Source organism: Bubalus kerabau, chromosome 20 (assembly GCF_029407905.1).
Source record: "Bubalus kerabau isolate K-KA32 ecotype Philippines breed swamp buffalo chromosome 20, PCC_UOA_SB_1v2, whole genome shotgun sequence".
NCBI classification, from domain to species: Eukaryota; Metazoa; Chordata; class Mammalia; order Artiodactyla; family Bovidae; genus Bubalus; species Bubalus kerabau.
Window position 1 is genome coordinate 31,392,897 of NC_073643.1, and position 6,592 is coordinate 31,399,488.

The window sequence follows — 6,592 nt, forward strand, 5'->3', positions numbered from 1 at the left end:
AAAACTTTTGGGAAATCGCTTTGTTTTTGCTTTGCCAAGTGGATTCATGAAGGAAAGAGAGGTTCAAACAGAAATCCCCCTCAGCAGGACCTGTCTTATGTCTGGGAAGCATAGGGGATGTTCTCAACATATTTGGCATCTAAATCCCTGCAGAAGTTGGGATGCAATTCAGCTTTCCTGCCTCCTCCACTGAGCTCTTTGGGTGATTCTGAAAAAAGACTTGTCCACTGTCAGCACACCAGCCACGTATTTGACATGAAGGCCTCCAGAGGGCGCCGTTCTTTCCATATGATCCCATCTCCTGCAGTGTTGAGTTTCAAGTTAATTCTTATCTACTGCCTCCAAATGCCTAACCTATAAACATCTTTGTGAACTCTTTTTTAAAATGCAAATATTTGAAGAGAGGAAAAGCATGTTTTGATTAGTCATGAAATCCTTAGAGCCAGGAAACACAAACCACATTGAGTCCTGCCTATGAGGTATTTCATACATCATGCCCCTTATTACCAGTCTGTCATTGTCCCCAGCTGACAGGGTGAAACTGACACCCACTGGAGTTAAATGACTGCCTAAAAGTCTTAGAGCTTAGGAAGTGGCCCAGCTGTGATTTGAGTGTAGGACCACCTGACTCCAGACCTCTTTTCTTTGCGGGTTGACAGCTAGACCCTGCAGAAAGAGGGACAGAAGAGGCCAGTATTGCTGTTTCGGAGTATGAGCAGAGGTGAGTGGAAGCTGCTGCCTGGATTGGCCAGGCCTGGGGAAGGGAGGCGGCCAGGAGAACCAGGCGTGTGTTGAGCCCCAACAAGCAAGGGGTGGATGGAGATCGAGGCCACCTGCCTTTGCTCCTTGACGTGGGCACTGATGCCACGGGGAGCTGCCCGAGGCCACACACCTGGCTCTTCTACCCAGAGCCATCACAGCAGTGGTAGCAGTGGGTGCCCAGCGGTGGCCTGCTGCTGTTGGCAAGAGCACAGCTATGTTTTACTCTTTCATTGCCCTTCTTCCATTGGCAAATGCTAGCCTCCCTTTTTCTCTTCTTTTAATCAAAGAGAGGTCTTATTCATGAAGCACTCTGTCTAAGCGACCCTTCTAACTAGATTGTTGCTTTTTTTGGCTTCCAGATTAGAAGGGACCCAAAATGTCCTATTGTTGGTTGAGCTGTTAGAAAAACCTGCCTCTCACTCAGCATGGGTATGCTAGTCTCTGCCTCATAATGTTGCATTGTGGGAGTTGTGTACAGCACACAGGCCCTGATGCATAGTACGAATGCTGCTGCTGCTAAGTCGCTTCACTCGTGTCTGACTCTGTGCGACCCCATAGACAGCAGCCCACCAGGCTCCCCCGTCCCTGGGATTCTCCAGGCAAGAACACTGGAGTGGGTTGCCATTTCCTTCTCTAATAGTATGAATGTTAGCTGGCATCATAACGTTGGTAACTAGAAACTGTTGGAAACCACAAACTTTTTTGTGGACTTCTGGCTCTTCCCCAATCAGCTGAGTACAGAACTAGCTAAAGTGGTCGCCCCTCCCTGGCTGGCACCTAGGGATTCTAGGAAGTGTGGCTTGTTTTTTATTTGTCTGATTGTCAAAACTGAAATGAGAGAAGAAATCACACACACTCTTGAAGTCTCAGGGTCACTTCCGCTGCTGTATACTCATTCCCTGAGAGTGCTTTGTCTACCCGTTCATTTGACCTCTCCTTTCTTTTTTCAACCCACTTTCCCCAAAGGACTCTGAACTGTGCCAGAGAGTTTGGTGACAAAACTGGCTATGAACCAGAGATACAGCTCACTCATAAATGTTTCATCAGGGAAAGAGGAACAAGTGGAAGAATCTTGAGATCTTGCTGGAGGCACCACAAACGCTCATTCTCAGCTCCAAAACCCAGCAAGTAAAAGCTGCCTTTCCCAATCACAACTCACAGCATCTTTTCTTACTAATTTTTAATTAGACCACCAATCCATGTGTGTATCCTCCCAGTAAATAAAAATGAAAATTTCCAGATAAAGCAACTATCTCTTTGACCAATCCTTGTAAAAACAAAAAATCAACCAGACCCACATCACCCCTGAGATTACCACCAACATCTTTGTCTCCATCTTTCATATGCCTTTCTGTGTCTTTCTATACCTATATCTGGAGACACTGAAAATAGATATTTCCTGTGTCTATAATTTGTCTATTGCTATGTAATCAATTACCCCAAGCTTAGCAGTCAAAACAACAAATGTTATTACCTCCCAGTTTCTGGGTCAGAAAGACAGGGAGGAGGTTAGCTGGGTATTTCTCACGCAGAGTGTCTCATTAAGTGGCAGACAAGCTTGTTGGCATCAAGCTGGGCTCCCTGGAAGACCAGGCCTGGACAGAAGGCTGACATGCAAGCCCACTCATGTGGTTGTTGGCAAGTGCCTTTCCACCAAGGCTTCCTCACAGGGCTGCCTTCTGACATGGGAGCAGGGTTCCCTAGGGCGAGAAATCCAAAGAGCACCCAAGACGGAAGCCCAGTCTTTTGTAACCTAATTTCCAAGAGCACATCCTGCCACCCTCTATTCATTAAGCAAATCAGTAAATCCAAAGGTAGAAGGTTCTCCCTGAGGGGAGGAGATTGCCAGAAGTCAGAAATCGCTGGGACCCATTTTCAAGGCTACCTACCACTGTATGTTTACATAAAACATACTGTCCTTGACTTTCTATAGCTCTCCTTTTTCAGTCAATAATATCTTGGAGATCTACCTGTGTTGGCACATATGTCCCAACTCGATTTAAATATAGCGTAGTGTTCATGGAATAGATCATTGTTACTTAACCCTAATTTTGGTGGTGGTTGTTTTTTTTTAACAATACTGATGCACATACTACAGATTCTACATCTGGCCATGGGGATTCTATTCTGTAGTAGGCTAGGAGTCACCATAAATCTTCTTAATAGCTCCCCAAGTGTTTTAGGGTACAGTCAAGGTCAAGAGCTCCTGGTACTGATATACTACAGTTTATTTATCCTTTTGTTTAAAACCTCTATTGACAGCCATTCATATTGTTTTCTCTATCACATACCTCCATGCATACCTGTATCAAGTGGAATCATTTCAAGGAGCAGGATGTGTATTTTGTCTCCTGGAGAAGGCCAAACAGCCCTGGAAGTTCCATTCCCACCAAAGCATTCCTGTTTCTCCAAACCTCACCAGCACTTAATATTATCAAACCTTTGAATTTTAGTCAATCTAGCGGTTGAAAAATGATACTCATCATTTATACTTTACTATAGCTTTAAAGCCATCTGGTCACATTCATAGTCATTGTAGGAATCCTGTGTAAATTTGATTTTAGCGTTTTTTACAAAGATAAGTGAAAGTCTGAAATGACTCTTAGCTTCTGATTCCTTCCTTACATTCTTTGATATTTGTATGACAGAACTATGCTCTTTTCTCTTCCTTTTTGCTTCCAGCTTTTTCTCCTTCCTTTCTTTCTGTAATGGCAAGGCTTCATCCAGATGTAGACTCATTTGCGTAAACTCAGTGTAATTTAAAGATTTGAGGTATGTGTACTGTTCTGTGCTGGTAGAATTCTCCCAAACAGAACTGCAGGCATCTCAGAGGGTCAGGCACAGCCTTGGTCTCCTGCTTAATTTCTCTCTCTAGCCATCCCTCTTTAGGTGTAGTGACTACTTTGTCATTCCTACCAGACAGGAAGGGGCATTTTTCTTTCCCACAAAGGCAACATGGATCTAATTGTTCATCCCACATATGTTTACTGAGCACCTTTTATGAGCCAAGTTCTGTTCTAGACAGATCCCTGCCTTCAGGGAGCTCATATTCTCATAGACATAGTCAATAAACAATACATTGAATGCACAAGTTAATTATAAACCATGTTAGAAGGTGATGATCACAATGGAAAAAATATAAAGCAAATCATAGTAAGAGAGTTTTGGAGTGTAAGAGCTAGAAAGGGAGCAAGATACCATATTGAATAGAGTCCTCTGGGGAGTTCTCAGTGACAAGGCATTCTGGGTTGAATTGTGCCACCCCACTCCCACCCCCAAAAGAGAGATGTTGAAGTCCTCATCACCAGTTCCTCAGACTGTGACCTTATTAGGGGACAGGGTCTTTACAGAGGTCATCAAGTTCAAATGAGATCATTAGGGTGAGCTTTAATCCAGTAGGACTGGTGCCCCCATAAAAAGCAGAAGCTTGGACAGAGATCACACAGACGGGAGATTAAATGAAGAGAGACGCACAGGGAGAAGACGGCCACCTACAAGCCAGAGGATGCCGGAGGCCACCAGAATGTAAGAGACAGAGCTGAAACAGATAACTGCCTAGCGTCTTCCAAGGGAGGCTGGTCCTGCCAATACCTCCATTTTGAACTTCTGGCTTCCAGAGCTGTGAGACAACACATTTGTATTGTTCTAAGCCACCCAGCTTGTACTTTGTTACGGCCACCGTAAGAAACTATGAGTGAGCCATCTAGACTCGCCTGCCCCTAGAATTTACGGTATCTGAGGCAAGGGTTCAAATGGAGGACCACATACCTTATGTCCAAATACTTAAAAGTTTTAAATCAAGCCAATAATCTGTTAACTAAGCAAAGTTTTATCTTCCTCCCTTAAAATTGACTTTCCTTATGACCAAAAGACATTCCCAACTACTCAGAGTTTGACCAGAACATGATCGTACAAGCAGACCAGGCCCAGGCCCATAGCTCCCTCTGCTTCTCTTCCTACCCAAGGCGGGGCACAAACAACTGCCCTTTGTGGCTTCGAGGCTCACCTGGGGGCCCGGGTGGAGCTGGGGGAAAGCTGCACAAAGGCCCTGGACGCGAGCTTGGAGTCATCCAGTGGCGACCCCAGAGTCCAAGTTACCCAGCACATGATCTCCAGGGTTCTCCCCTTCCAAGTGGGCACTCCCTTGCACACAGCCTCCTTACTCCATGGCGAGGAGCGCAGCCAGACAAGGCAGGGTGCCATAAAGCAGAGCTCCCCGTGTAGTGTGGGAAGTAGTGCCACGAGGTACGAAAGAAACTGAGAGTAAACGCAGAAATCTGCAGAGCAGTTTGACTTGCTGTGACAGCCAAGTGTTTGGGGGCACTTAAATTTGAATTTCTTATTTTTGCCTATCACAAATATTCTTTTTTTTTAAAGTTTTGTTCCCCATTGATATAGAAAATATAGAAATCATCCTTATTTGTCTGTGGATAAACAGAAGTCAGCTGGATTTGGTCTAGATGCCACAGGTCACCCTCCTCTTGGTGGAGGAGGTGGAGGGGAGGGCTGCTGGAGGAATGTTCTCGAATGGGGTTGAGGAGCTGGAAGCCAGTGTGTCTATGGAAGGATTGATTTATACTGGAGCACAGACTGTTTATCTATGATAGCAGGAAAGGGAAATTAAAAAATAGGGCTTTGGTGACTGAAATATTTTGCTTCAAATCCTCTTTTAAACCTTTAAAACTGTTTGCTTTCAGGAAAGCACATACATTCTCCAAGCTGGAATCATTACTATGAATGAGGTGTATAATATTTGCCCTGTAGATTGGGAGATGGAAAACATATACATTCAATATGTTCATTTTTCTTCTCACTCTTAGCTTCAGTGATTGAATGATCCAATTCAACTATTAAATATTTTCTGTTGCTTCTTCATTATTAAAGGAGAAAAGCCTCTTTTCTGACAATGGATTTTACTCTTTCTTTGGACCTTATTCTCCCTTCTCTCTGTAAACAAACACACAATAATTCTAAGGACCCTCTTCTTGTTTTCCCAGCCATTTCAGGCAACTCACCAATATCCTGAAAGCCAAGGTTGAACTCAAACTCCAAGTTAAGGAACTCTGATTTACATGCTAACCAAGGTTCTGAGAGTCATATTTTTCTTTCAACATTGCACTTGGTTTTTTTTTTTTTTTTTGAAAGAAAATAGCTACATGCCTGAAAAATGATTATTGTAATTACACGCACTGTATGCTGATTCCAAACAGCCCACCATGAAGTCCTATTCAGAAGACTAGAGAAAAGGGTGGAGAAACTTTAAGAAAGAAGGGAGAGGGCGAGTGTCACTCAGCTGCATACCTTTCAAAGCCATTCTACTAGGGATCCACCCCCATTTCTAGTCCTTTCTGTGACCCAGCTACTCTATCTTCCAAAGAAAAAGAGGAGTAGATAATGCTTTGTGGAACTCCATCAGTTCATTGATTATATACCCTTTGAGGGTTACACCATGAATAGAAACTTCTGATAACAGATTTTATGTTTTCTATAGTCAAGAATGCTTGGTTTCCACTGGCCTAGCAGTATCCATAGCTAGCACCCAAAATGTAATTCTCCTAACTCTCCTGGACAGCACTTAGAAAACATGCAAAATAAATATCAAGATATAAGTCAAAAGAGAAAAATATGAGGTGTTTTCAAACTTTCAAACAGCTGCTGAAAGTAAAGGACAAGTCATAGTCTAAAAAAATTTTAATTTTCTTTTGAGTATTGATGTTAACAAGCAAGATACTTTGTCAGTGCTAATCCTTTCATAAAATGTAAGTAGGAATATTTCTAAATGGAATGTCGCCACAGGAGGCCAGCTCAGGTCTTGGCTGTAAGGCTTTCC

General features: G+C 43.4%; 1 long non-coding RNA gene across 1 annotated transcript in view; it reads left to right on the forward strand.

Annotated features, from left to right (window-relative positions):
- The window catches only part of LOC129634988 (uncharacterized), a 370,413-nt gene extending 368,434 nt beyond the window's left edge, over window positions 1-1,979 (forward strand). Inside the window, exon 7 of the long non-coding RNA XR_008706043.1 lies at window positions 1,729-1,979. This is a non-coding gene — a long non-coding RNA (uncharacterized LOC129634988). The remainder of the gene's footprint in view (window positions 1-1,728) is intronic.
- Window positions 1,980-6,592: the final 4,613 nt, after the last annotated feature.